General features: G+C 40.6%; 1 protein-coding gene across 2 annotated transcripts in view; it reads left to right on the forward strand.

Moving 5' to 3' along the window:
• The first annotated feature begins 285 nt into the window (after window positions 1–285).
• Window positions 286–14,979, forward strand: part of LOC121572288 (Y+L amino acid transporter 2) — a 34,287-nt gene continuing 19,593 nt past the window's right edge. For both annotated transcript variants that reach the window (XM_041884308.2, XM_041884309.2), the window contains exon 1: window positions 286–368. The gene's annotated coding sequence lies outside the window, so the exon portion shown is untranslated. The remainder of the gene's footprint in view (window positions 369–14,979) is intronic.

Consider the following 14,979-nt stretch of genomic DNA (forward strand, 5'->3'; position numbering starts at 1 on the left):
TATATATTTTTTAGATATATTGTAAAGTGGTTGTCCCACTGGCTATCATAATTTGTAAATCGCTCTGGATAAGAGCGTCTGCTAAATGACGAAAATGTAATGAAAATGTAAATATGTAACTCTGTGTTGTTGTTTTATCGCACTGCTTTGCTTTATCTTGGCCAGGTCGCAGTTGTAAATGAGAACGTGTTCTCAACTGGCTTACCTGGTTAAATAAATAAATAAAGTGAAGGAGGAGCGGGTAAATGTAGTGACGACTCACAAGTGATGATGAAAAGGCAGCGAGCCAATCCAGCCACGACAATCGAACAGCCAGCATTGAGTAATCTTGCACATGGGGTTCCAGTCTCATTGAAAGAGCTCTCAAGGTAAGGCTTTATCTAAGTATTTTGGGAGAGAATTAGATTTAGCTTCTTATCTACATTTGATCAGATGTTGCAAGTCGTATTTCAGATGTTTCACTAGCCAGTTGTTTAGCTCAACTTGCTAGCTAGCTAAACGTCACTGGATTGAACTGCCACGCACATGCAGCAGTTCAGCATCATCAGCATGTCATGTGTACTGGTAGGAAAGGTTTCAAACGTGGTTAGTAGCTAGTTAGATGAAACAATCTGGTACTTTTTAGTATTTACTCGAACTACCTGGAAAATGTGTTATTCTTTAAGTTTATAATTTGTACGTTTGACAGTTCTCTAGCTGTAAGTATGATTTAGATAGCTACCGAAAAATAGTTACAGTAGCTAAAACTAGCAAAGCTAACGTTAGTTAGCTAACTTTTGGCATGACTACTACTTAAACGATACAGTTTACAACATTTATTTAGCTAGCTTCAGCTCAACAACGGACTGGAGCTTGTGGGTCTGTGGCTAAAACGTAAAACAAAACGGCTAGCTAAGGTATGCTTGCCAAGTGTCCAGTTTTACACATGCCAGCTTGTTCGAATGTGTCCACGTTTGTTGTTTGACTGCAACTTGGATTGATGTTGTGGGCCAATAAAGTTGATTCGTTTCCCTGGTAGCGTAGGTCTAGCCAGCCGATAGTGCATAGGTGCTAGACCTGCACTTAGTCTAGTTTGTAAATTCGCTCTAGCTATCTACTCCGATTTCAAAACACTCTCGTCTGAGTGTGCCAGAACGCAGAATAACTGATGAATTTACGAACGCTCAACACCCGTTGAATATGTCCGGTGTCAGTATACGTCGACAAAAAAAGCGTTATTAAATTGTTGTCACCAACGCTCTGGATAACATGAACAGCCTAACCAGCTCTGCTAGGGCGAGTAAAATGGTCAGTGTGGTGTTCTCTCATGTGTCTGGAAGTAACGTTAGCTAGTTAGTTAGCCAGTTAGTTTTGGTGCTTGACTGCCGTTGTGAGGTCCGAACGCTCGGATCAACCCTACTCATTTTCACATTTACATTTTAAGTCATTTAGCAGACGCTCTTATCCAGAGCGACATACAGTTAGTGAGTGTACTCCTCGGCCAGATCGTCCAGTGTGCGCTCTGAATTTACAAACGGACAATCTGATAACGCTCTGAATTTACAAACGGACAATCTGATAACGCTCTGAATTTACAAACGGACAATCTGATAACGCTCTGAATTTACAAACGGACAATCTGATAACGCTCTGAATTTACAAACGCCCAGAGCGCACGCCCTGACACTCCACATTGAAGTTACGAACACAGCCTAGGTTTGATTAGCAGACTAAAACCCACTCCATGGTGAGTTTAGTCCGCAAAGGCTTGATGTGCATTCCCGGTAATGCTCTCGTGTCCCCCGTGGACCGGCTCGTACGTAAAGCATTCTCCATTCACACTGCAAAGGCATAATTTTCCTCCTTAACTAAATATAATTGCGGGGGGAAACGGGGAAAATATGTGTACTTTTCATAATGAAACACACATTTCCACCACCGTTTTCGTATTTTCGGAAAATGTACGTTGTTACACATCGCGTTCAGCCAAGCGTGTCCCAATTTCCTAAATTGTCAGAAAATACGAAAATGGTGGTGGATTTTTTTTTTTTTAAAGAATGTAGCCTAAGCATATTTAACCCCGTTTTTTTTTTTCTTCTATCCAGAACATATGGTCAGTGATATCTTACTTTCAAGCAGGTAAAATTACTCCATGTGATCAAGCTGTTGCATCACTAGTCTGATTTATCAGGCTGTAATACACAATTCATTGGTAGCCTATATACAGCTTGAAACGAATGCCTGCCCCAAAAATCGTGTAAATGTTTCTTACAAGCCAGAACGTTTAGTAAAATTGCCTTTAAACTTACTCTACCTGTTGTCCGTGTGGTCAACCTGGTCTCAGAGCATTTCGTATTATTCTGTACCAATGCTTTATGAAAATGTGGCACTGGACATTAACGGGCAGCATTTTAATTTACTGGACATTAGAGAAATGTACCTGACCCATATGCATCAGTGAAGGCTCCTCAACGGAGGAAGGGGAGGACCATCCTCCTCATTGAATTTCATAAAAATAGTGAAACATTTAAAGTTCCTTTTTAGATATAACTGTACTAAATATTAACTTCACCAAATAATTTATTAAAACATACTGTTTTGAAATGGTCTCCAGTAGCCTCAGCAGCACTCTGTAGGGTAGCACCATGGTGTTGCTGGAGGACAGCTAGCTTTTGTCCTCTTCTGGGTATATTGACATGAATACAAAACCTAGAAGGCTCATGGTTCTCACCCCCTTCCATAGACTTACACAGTAATTATGACAACTTCCAGAGGACGTCCTCCAACCTATCAGAGCTCTTGCAGCATGAACTGACATGTTGTCCACCCAATCAAAGGATCAGAGAACGAATCTAGTACTGAAAGCATAAGCTACAACTAGCTAGCACTGCAGTGCAAAAATGTGGTGAGTAGTTGACTCAAAGAGGGAGAAAGACAATAGTTGAACGGTTTTGTAAAAAGGAATTTCTTTAAAAATGAAGACGCAAGAGAACGCGCTAGCAATTTGCAGCTAGCTAGCGACTGCAGCTAGCTAGTTTAGCCTACTTGACCACCCGGCTCAAACAGTGATGCTATGTTAGCTAGCTGGCTGTGGATATCTAACACTGGAACTCATCCAAGTCAAGGTAAGCTTTTGGTTTTATAAATATAGTGTAACTGCTTACTGACTGTACACTACTGCATGATTGTAGCGGGTTTACTAACGCATTAGTTCTAGTAGCTACGTTAACTATACCGTTAGCCAATATGGTGATAACGATGTAGGCTGTGTATAGCGATTAGTGGTTGTGAGATTACGTTTTGGCTTGTAAAGTTTTTTTTGCCTGGTCAGACAGTTGATGTGTTGTGCACTGAACTCCACAAGCGAAGAGAAAGGGTGAAAAGAGAGCCTGTATATTCGAGAAATTATACAACGAGCAGAATTATCTTGGTGTTTTTGGCTGCTATGAAAGTGAACTTTGCGTGTAATCGGGTGTATTCATTCCGCCGATTCTGTTAAAACGTTTCTTAAATGGAAGCAAACGAAACTGGGATAAACATACCTGAATTTGTCCAATAGAAACACTTGTTTGCAACTGTTGGACTAATGATTACACCCTAGACCAGTGTGCAAGGCGTTATTGAATGTGTCGCTGTTTACCTTGATTACTCAAATGTTCCTCTCGACCTGTGCACCCTCTGTAAGTTGTAAAGTTTCATTCATAGACTAGGTTGTAGCAACCTCATGATGGGTATAGGGAACATTAGAGTATCATGTAGTAGCCTAAACCTGTTGATGTTACATTGAGCTGGGTGAATGGAAAATGAATGACAGTCATCCAATATGCTGTAATAGAAATAAGGCCGTGCTCATATAAAAAATTATTGTCCTCCCTCATCTTAAACATCACCGACCGCCACTGATATGCATTGGGTGCGTAACCTGATTAGGGCGTCCACCCACGGTGCTCAGAATGACAAATCATATTTAGATTATGGTAATTAACAGTGATGGAAAAAGTACCCAATTGTCATACTTGAGTAAAAGTAAAGATGCCTTTTAATAGAAAATGACTCAAGTAAAACTGCATCACCCAGTAAAATACTACTTGAGTAAAAGTATTTGGTTTTAAGTATCAAAAGTAAATGTAATTGCTAAAATATACTTAATCAAAAGTAAGCAAATCTTTTTTAACTGCTTATATTAAGCAAACCAGACGGCACCATTTTCTTGTTTTGTTTGTAAAATTTACCGATAGCCAGGGGCACACTCCAACACTCAGACGTCATTTACAAACGAAGCATGTACAGTTGAAGTCGGAAGTTTACATACACCTTAGCCAAATACAATTAAACTCAGTTTTTCACAATTCCTGACATTTAATCGTAGTAAAATGTCCCTGTCTTAGGTCAATTAGGATCACCACTTTATTTTAAGAATGTGAAATGTCAGAATAATAGTAGAGAATTATTTATTTCAGCTTTATTTCTTTCATCACATTCCCAGTGAGTCAGACATTTACATACACTCAATTAGTATTTGGTAGCATTGCCTTTAAATTGTTTAACTTGGGTCAAACGTTTCGGGTAGCCTTCCACAAGCTTCCCACAATAAGTTGGGTGAATTTTGGCCCATTCCTCCTGACAGAGCTGGTGTAACGGAGTCAGGTTTGTAGGCCTCCTTGCTCGCACACGCTTTTTCAGTTCTACCCACACATTTTCTATAGGATTGAGGTCAGGGCTTTGTGATGGCCACTCCAATACCTTGACTTTGTTGTCCTTAAGCCATTTTGCCACAACTTTGGAAGTATGCTTGGGGTCATTGTCCATTTGGAAGACCCATTTGCAGCCTTTCAGGTTATGTCGATATAGCACTCGTTTTACTGTGGATCTAGATACTTTTGTACCTGTTTCCTCCAGCATCTTCACAAGGTCCTTTGCTGTTGTTCTGGGATTGATTTGCACTTTTCACTCCAAAGTACGTTCATCTCTAGGAGACAACGCGTCTCCTTCCTGAGCGGTATGACTGCTGCGTGGTCCCATGGTGTTTATACTTGCGTACTATTGTTCGTACAGATAAACGTGGTACCTTCAGGCGTTTGGAAATTGCTCCCAAGGATGAACCAGACTTGTGGACGTCTACAATTCTTTTTGAGGTCTTGGCTGATTTTCTTTTGATTTTCTCATGATGTCAAGCAAAGAGGCACTGAGTTTGAAGGTAGGCCTTGAAATACATCCACATGTACACCTCCAATTGTCTCAAATTATGTCAATTAGCCTATCAGAAGCTTCCAAAGCCATGACATCATTTTCTGGAATTTTCCAAGCTGTTTAAAGGCACAGTCAACTTAGTATATTTCTTAACCTACTTGCCAAAACTATAGTTGTTAACAAGACATTTTATGGAGTGGTAGAAAAATGAGTTTTAATGACTCCAACCTAAGTGTATGTAAACTTCCCACTTCAACTGTGTGTTTAGGCCAACAGACCAGAGGCAATAGGGACTACCGGGGATGTTCTCGTGGAAGTGCCTGAATTGGACCCTTTTCTTGTCCTCCTAAGCATTCGAAATGTAACGAGTACCTTTGTGTGTCAGGGAAAATGTATGGAGTAAAAAGTACATTATATTCTTTAGGAATGTAGAGAAGTAAAAGTAGTCAAAAACAACACAAATGGTAAAGTACAGATAAACCAAAAAAACGACTCGCCTATGCAGCACGTGTTCCAAGTTTGGGGAAGCAACATTTCCTTTATAATGAAGCATTCCATGCATAATTGCATTTACGTCCTACTATTCGTAATGTGATGAGTAAATTGGATAGTCATAATTTAGGCTAATAATATAACTTAATCACTGTTTGCAAAAAAGACGATGCATGGCTGAGCACATAGAAGCCTGTGCTATAGGCTATATTGGATACGTTTCTTAGGCGTTCGTTCAGCACTTTCAAAATGGACACCTACATATTCAGCAAGATGTTGAAGCCTTAACTCTTTTTACTGAGTGAGCAAGAATTTTAGTAGGCCTATGTGGTCAAAAAGGAAGGACAATACAATCACGAGGATCCACTTTTATAGACAATAGGCCTATACCGATGCACAGATTGCACAAAACAACCCTCACAATATTAACTGGAATTACATGGGCCTATTACTGAACTTTCACTGGCAAACATGGTTACAGACCCAACAACATTATATAGTATCCCCTCCTCATGGTTACAGACCCAACAACATTATATAGTATCCCCTCCTCATGGTTACAGACCCAACAACATTATATAGTATCCCCTCCTCATGGTTACAGACCCAACAACATTATATAGTATCCCCTCCTCATGGTTACAGACCCAACAACATTATATAGTATCCCCTCCTCATGGTTACAGACCCAACAACATTATATAGTATCCCCTCCTCATGGTTACAGACCCAACAACATTATATAGTATCCCCTCCTCATGGTTACAGACCCAACAACATTATATAGTATCCCCTCCTCATGGTTACAGACCCAACAACATTATATAGTATCCCCTCCTCATGGTTACAGACCCAACAACATTATATAGTATCCCCTCCTCATGGTTACAGACCCAACAACATTATATAGTATCCCCTCCTCATGGTTACAGACCCAACAACATTATATAGTATCCCCTCCTCATGGTTACAGACCCAACAACATTATATAGTATCCCCTCCTCATGGTTACAGACCCAACAACATTATATAGTATCCCCTCCTCATGGTTACAGACCCAACAACATTATATAGTATCCCCTCCTCATGGTTACAGACCCAACAACATTATATAGTATCCCCTCCTCATGGTTACAGACCCAACAACATTATATAGTATCCCCTCCTCGTGGAGAAAAGCACTTCAGCTAATTATAATACACAAAGGAATGTATCATTCCAACATTACCTAAAATGATTAATAAGATACTGAGACCTACAGTGCATTCGGAGAGTATTCAGACCCCTGGACTTTTTGCGCATTTTGTTACATTTCAGCCTTATTGTAAAATGGATTAAATAGTTTTTTTTCCCTCACCAATCTACACACTAATTTATAATGACAAAGTAAAAACAGCGTTGTTTTGGCTGTGTGCTTAGGGTTGTTGTCCTGTTGAAGGTGAACCTTCGACTCAGTCTGCGGTCCTGAACGCTCTAGAGCAGGTTTTCATCAAGGATCTCGCTGTACTTTGCTCCGTTCATCTTTCCCTCGATCCTGACTAGTCTCATAATCCCTGCCGCAGAAAAACATCCCCACAGCATGACGCTGACACCGCCATGCTTCACCGTAGGGATGGTGCCAGGTTTCCTCAAGACGTTGCGCTTGGCATTCAGGCCAAAGAGTTCAATCTTGGTTTCATCAGACCAGAGAATCTTGTATCTCATGGTCTGAGAGTCCTTTAGGTGCCTTTTGGCAAACTCCAAGCGGGCTGTCATGTGCCTTTTACTGAGGAGTGGCTTCCGTCTGGCCACTACCATAAAGGCCTGATTGGTGGAGCGCTGCAGAGATGGTTGTCCTTCTTGAAGGTTCTCCCATCTCCACAGAGGAACTCTGGAGCTCTGTCAGAGTGACCATCAGGTTCTTACCACAGGTGGACTCCAAGTTGTAGAAACATCAAGGATGCTCAATGGAAACAGGATGAACCTGAGCTCAATTTCGAGTCTCATAGTAAAGGGTCTGAATACTTATGTAAATAAGATATTAAAGTTTTTTATTTTTTTTAAAGATTTCAAAAAACCTGTTTCCACTTTGTCATTATGGGGTATTGTTTGTAGATTGAGGAAAAACATTTTAATCAATTTTAGAATGTTTGTTACATTACAATGTGGAAAAGTGAAGGGGTCTGAATACTTTCCGAATGCACTGTATGTAGTAAAACGTTCAGGTTTCAAACAATTCAGTAGCTATAGGTTTTCAAAATGCATATTGCCTCCAGCTCATTGCAAAGTGGTGTGTGACGTGCTTATGAAGCCTGCCTTCCGTTGCCTATGCATTTTAATGGCAAATGGGAAGCATGCTTCAATTACCAGTTGAGAAATAACAATATTAGCTATTTTTAACCGTGGCCCAAAAAATATTTTAAACACACGATTTGAATTGAGAATTGGGCTTATAAAAGCACTGTCTGACAGATTTCCCGCTAAAAGGCACTATCTGTATGCTGTGCTTGTGATACATAATGAATATATACACATGCACCAATTTAATTCCACAGAATTATGCAAATTAACCCGTAGACCGATTTTAAGCATGACAGGTAAAATGTATTTCCATCAATGAATTATTAAATGGGGCAAAAAATATTTTCTTCTCCTGGACAATTGGCCGGTACCAATTTTATTGGCTTTTAATTTTATTTTATCTGCTAACGGAAACCCTGTTCTGTGTACAGTAAATCCGAGACACTCCATTTAGTATGATATGTTACATTTGGTATGGTTGCGTAAGACATGGTTACTTAAGGTGAAATGTTGGGTGGGCGTATAATGCGAACGTCTAGCAACCCAAAGGTTGCGAGTTTGAATCTCATCATGGACAAATTCAGCTTTTTAGCTAATTTGCAACTTTTCAACTACTTACAAATGTTTTCCTTCTTTGCAACTACTTGGCGTGTTCGCTAACCCTTTCCCTTTACCCTTCTAGCTAACCCTTTAACCTAACTCCTAAACTTAACCTTAACCCTGAGCTTAGCTAACGTTAGCCACCTAGCTAGAATTTGTAACATATCATACGTTTTGCAAATTCATAACATATTCACTACATATAATACGACTTGTAACATTTATCGTACAAAATGGTTGATGGACATCCACAAAGGTCATACATACCATACGAAATGTAACGTTATTATACTAAATGGAGTGTTTCGGATTTACGTACATAATAATACGAAGTGACCAGGTTGGTGCGGTTCAAAATATCCACAGGAAAGTATTGTTTCACGGTAGGTATATGGTTCATTTGGCACCAAGGTAAAGTTGGTTTTTATATTGGATATTCGGTTCTCTAGTCATTACCTATTGAACCAAGCATGCCATGACAATGGTATATTCTGAATTGGGGGAGGATGGAGAACAAACACCTTATTTTTGTGTGAATTGCAGATTTGTTTAATTTTTACGATTTGAAATCCAAATGAAAATTCACACACAGGGACCAATTTTGTTCTCCATTCTCCCCTGATTCAGAATATACAATTTCTGTTGTCATGGCATGCTTGGTTCAATAGCTAATGACTAGAGAACTGAATATCCAATATAACATTTATTTTACCTTGGTACCAAACCAAAAGTCAGGTAAACAATATGTTTCCTCTGGAAACCGGTTGAGTAAGTTTGGCTTAGTTTCAGGCTGTATATACCAATTAATTGTGTAATACAGCCAGATTAATCATACTATTGCATCACTTGCTGCAAGCTGATGTTGACACAGGAGTGGGAAAATCAATTCCCACATGGCATTCCTTGTGATATGGCACTACTGATATACATTTTTGTTGAATCAGTGAGTAGTCTATGCTAGGAGTCATTCCTAGAGTCCATATGCATGCAGTAGCCTAGTGTTGTACTGCCAGGAATCCTGAATACTTTTAATTGAAGGCAGTGTATTTCACAGAGCATAAAGGCAGACCACCAGTCCAGATGCTGCTGGAATCTAATAGGCATGTCTGCATGACTGGTGTCCCTCTGTCTACCTAATATATTCCTATTAATGGAGATGAGAGAGGAACTAGTAGAGGAGGAGAGGAAGTCTCTTCCAGAGAAAGGCATTACAAACGCACACAGAGAGGGAGGCATTACAAACACTGTTATTATAAATGCACTCAGAGGGAGGTGTTACACACACACACACACACACACACACAGGGAGGCATTACACACACACAAACGCAGCATGACCATTATGCATCTTTGATAAGGGATTTCTTTGATAAGGGTAGCATGGTCCCATAGCTGTTTGTGCTGGAGGAGACGGCAACCATAGGAGTCCATATGAGCTTCTCTGTTCGTGGCTCAAGAACAGAGCTAAACAGAGACAGAAGATGTTCTGGAGCAGGTAAGTGTCCACTCCCCCCCTCTAATGAGCAATTAGCCTTTAAAAAAAATGATAAACTTGGATTAGCAAACACAACGTGCCATTGGAACACAGGACTGATGGTTGCTGATAATTTGCCTATGTAGATATTCCATATAAAAAATCAGCCGTTTCCAGCTACAATAGCCATTTACAACATTAACAATGTCTACACTGTATTTCTGATTAATTTGATCTTTTAATGGACAAAAAAAAGGCATTTCTTTCTAAAACAATTTCTAAGTGACCCCAAACCTTTGAACGGTAGTGTATGTAAACCGTCTAACTTGAGTAAACGGCGACTTGAATCCCAGACGAGTTGAGTTGGGCCTCTGTCATTTTAGTTACACTTCAGAGAGAGGAAAAGAAGGGATCAGAATCATTAAGGTGAGTACTATACTATGCATAACATGGGTAGTGTGTTCCAATAACAAAAGCCTTGTTCTGAATTCTAAGGCACCCACTAGTTTGTTCTCAGTAACCTGTTAGTGGGAAAACAGTCAGTCACGAGACCTTGCTGTAGCTTTCACTAGCACTACTGCACTGTATCTGCAGGTCATACGATCTACAGAAATGCCAAAGGTTTAGGTGTGGCTGTTTTCTTCTATTCAGAACCACGTTCCTGTAACTCTTAGAGGATCTCGTGTTAAATACTGTTGAAGTAATATGGCTACAGGTTCATCTGCCTCACCTAAAGCCCATTCTGGTGGGAAGCTGCTATAGACCACCAAGTGCTAACAGTCAGTATCTGGAAAATGCTTGATAATGTACAGTATGTGATATCAAGAGGTATATTTTCTGGGTGATTTTAAATATTGACCGGCTTTCATCAGGCTGCGAACTCAAAGAGAAAGCTTCAAACGGTAACTAGTGCCTGCAACCTGGTTCAGGTTATCAGTCAACCTACCAGGGTAGTTACAAACAGCACAGGAATGTAATCATCAACATGTAGTGATCACATCTTTACTAATGCTGCAGACATTTCTTGAAAGCAGTATCCAAATCCATCGGATGTAGTGATCACAATATAGTAGCCGTATCTAGGAAAACCAAAGTTCCAAAGGCTGGGCCTAATATAGTGTATAAGAGGTCATACAATAAGTTCTGTAGTGATTCCTATGTTGATGTAAATAATATTTGTCGGTCAGTGGTGTGTAAATGAGAAGCAACCAGACGCTGCACTTGACACTTATGAAATTGCTTATCCCATAAGCACACACCCATTAAGAAAAATTACTGTAAAAACTGTTAAATCCCTGTGGATTGATGAGGAATTGAAACATTTTATGGTTGAGAGGGATGAGGCAAAAGAAATGGCAAATAAGTCTGGCTGCACATCCGATTGGCAAACGTACTGCAAATTGAGAAATCATGTGACTAAACGGAATAAATAGAAGAAACTACTCTATGAAACAAAGATGAATGATAGTAAAAAGCTTTGGAGCACCTTTTTAAATGAAATTTTGGGCAAAAAGGCAAACTCCGCTCAATCATTCATTTGAATCAGATGGCTCATTCATCACAAAACCCACTGATATTGCCAACTACTTTAATGATTTTTTTCATTGGCAGGATTAGCAAATTTAGGCATGACATGCCAGCAACAAACGCTGACACTACACATCCAAGTACACTACCAGTGAAAAGTTTGGACACCTACTCATTCAAGGGTTTTTCTTTATTTTTACATTGTAGAATAATAGTGAAGACATCAAAACTATGAAATAACACACATGGGATCATGTAGTAACCATGATGTTAAACATATCAAAATATATTTTATTTTTGAGATTCTTCAAATAGCCACCCTTTGCCTTAATGACAGCCGTGCACACTCTTGGCATTCTCTCAACCATATTCATGAGGTAGTCACCTGGAATGCATTTCAATTAACAGGTGTGCCTTCTTAAAAGTTAATTTGTGGAATTTCTTTCCTTCTTAATGCATTTCAGCCAATCAGTTGTGTTGTGACAAGCTAGGGGGGTATACAGAAGATAGCCCTATTTGGTAAAAAACCAAGTCCATATTATGGCAAGAACAGCTGAAATAAGCAAAGAGACACAACTGTCCATCATTACTTTATACATGAAGGACAATTAATACGGAACATTTCAAGAACTTTGAACGTTTCTTCAAGTGCAGTCGCAAAAACCATCAAGCGCTATGATGAAACTGGCTCTCATGAGTACCACCACAAGAATGGAAGACCCAGAGTTACCTCTGCTGCAGAGGATGTTCATTAGAATTACCAGCCTCAGAAATTGCAGCCCAAATAAATGCTTCACAGAGTTCAAGTAACAGACACATCTCAACATCAACTGTTCAGAGGCTATTTGAAGAATCTCAAATATAAAATATATTTTGATTTGTTTTAACACTTTTGGGGTTACTACATGATTCCATATGTTATTTCATCGTTCTGATGTCTTCACTATTATTCTACAATGTAAAAATAAAGAAAAACCCTTGAATGTGTCCAAACTTTTGACTGGTAGTGAATATATGACCAAATTATGAAAGACAAAGCATTGTAATTTTGAATTCTGTAAAATTAGTGTGGAAGAGGTGAAAAAATGGTCTTTCAACAATGACAAGCCACCGGGGTCTAACAACATGGATGGAAAATTACTGAGTATAATAGCGGACGATATTGCCACTGCTATTTGCCATATCTTCAATTTAAGCCTACTAGAAAGTATGCCCTCAGGCCTGGAGGGAAGCAAGTCATTCCCTTTTACTGGCTCAAATAGCTGACCAATCAGCCTGTTACCAACCCTTAGTAAACTTTTGGAAAAAATTGTGTTTGACCAATAAAATGCAGTAAACAAATTGACAACAGACTTTCAGCATGCGTATAGGGAAGGACATTCAACAAGCACAGCACTTACACAATTACTGATTTGGCTGAGAGAAATTGATGAAAGATTGTGGGGGCTGTTTTGTTAGACTTCAGTGCAGCTTTTGACATTATCGATTCATAGTCTGCTGCTGGAAAAATGTATGTGTTATGGCTTTTACACCCCCTGCTATATTGTGGATAAAGAGTTACCTGTCTAACAGAACACAGAGGGTGTTCTTTTAATGGAAGCCTCTCCAACATAATCCAGGTAGAATCAGGAATTCCCCAGGGCAGCGGTCTAGACCCCTTTTTTCAATCTTTACTAACGACATGCCACTGCACTGGCTTTGTGGAAATTGAGAAATTTTAGGTGACTAAACTGCTTGGAGTAACCCTGCATTGTAAACTGTCATGGTCAAAACCTATTGATACAACCGTAGCTAAGATGGGGAGAAGTCTGTCCATAATAAAGCGCAGTGCTGTTAAGGCAGAGCAATCAACAAGGCAGGTCCTACAGGCCCTAGTTTTGTCGCACCTGGACTAAATCAAATCAAATCAAATTTTATTGGCCACATGCGCCGAATACAACAGGTGCAGACGTTACAGTGAAATGCTTACTTACACCCCTTAACCAACAGTGCATTTATTTTTGACAAAGTAAAAATAAAACAACAAAAAAAGTGTTGAGAGAAAAAAAGAGCAGAAGTAAAATAACAGTAGGGAGGCTATATATACAGGGGGGTACCGGTGCAGAGTCAATGTGCGGGGGCACCGGCTAGTTGAAGTAATATGTACATGTGGGCAGAGTTAAAGTGACTATGCATAAATAATTAAGAATAGCAGCAGCGTAAAAGGATGGGGTGGGGGGGGGGGCAGTGCAAATAGTCAGGGTAGCCATGATTAGCTGTTCAGGAGTCTTATGGCTTGGGGGTAGAAGCTGTTGAGAAGACTTTTGGACCTAGACTTGGCGCTCCGGTACCGCTTGCCGTGCGGTAGCAGAGCGAACAGTCTATGACTAGGGTGGCTGGAGTCTTTGACAATTTTGAGGGCTTTCCTCTGACACCGCCTGGTATAGAGGTCCTGGATGGCAGGAAGCTTGGCCCCAGTGATGTACTGGGCCGTACGCACTACCCTCTGTAGTGCCTTGCGGTCGGAGGCCAAGCAGTTGCCATACCAGGCGGTGATGCAACCAGTCAGGATGCTCTCGTTGGTGCAGCTGTAGAATTTTTTGAGGATCTGAGGACCCATGCCAAATCTTTTCAGTCTCCTGAGGGGGAATAGGCTTTGTCGTGCCCTCTTCACGACTGTCTTGGTGTGTTTGGACCATGATAGTTCGTTGGTGATGTGGACACCAAGGAACTTGAAGCTCTCAACCTGTTCCACTACAGCCCCGTCGATGAGAATGGGGGCGTGCTCAGTCCTCTTTTTTTTTCCCTGTAGTCCACAATCATCTCCTTTGTCATGATCACGTTGAGGGAGAGGTTGTTGTCCTGGCACCACACGGCCAGGTCTCTGACCTCCTCCCTATAGGCTGTCTCATCGTTGTCGGTGATCAGGCCTACCCCTGTTGTGTCGTCGGCAAACTTAATGATGGTGTTGGAGTCGTGCCTGGCCATGCAGTCATGGGTGAACCGGGAGTACAGGAGGGGACTGAGCACGCACCCCTGAGGGGCCCCCGTGTTGAGGATCAGTGTGGCAGATGTGTTGTTACCTACCCTTACCACTTGGGGGCGGCCTGTCAGGAAGTCCAGGATCCAGTTGCAGAGGGAGGTGTTTAGTCCCAGGATCCTTAGCTTAGTGATGAGCTTTGAGGGCACTATGGTGTTGAATGCTGAGCTGTAGTCAATGAATAGCATTCTCACGTAGGTGTTCCTCTTGTCCAGGTGGGAAAGGGCAGTGTGGAGTGCAATAGAGATTGCATCTGTGGATCTGTTGGGGCGGTATGCAAATTGGAGTGGGTCTAGGGTTTCTGTCAAGAGAATTTCTATCTCTAATTCAACCTAAGCTTGAATCATTACCAGAGGTTGTAAGGCTCTGGTTTTAATCATAAATGATTCAAGGTCCACAACCAGCAAGAATGATCTGT

Source organism: Coregonus clupeaformis, chromosome 29 (assembly GCF_020615455.1).
Source record: "Coregonus clupeaformis isolate EN_2021a chromosome 29, ASM2061545v1, whole genome shotgun sequence".
NCBI lineage: Eukaryota > Metazoa > Chordata > Actinopteri > Salmoniformes > Salmonidae > Coregonus > Coregonus clupeaformis.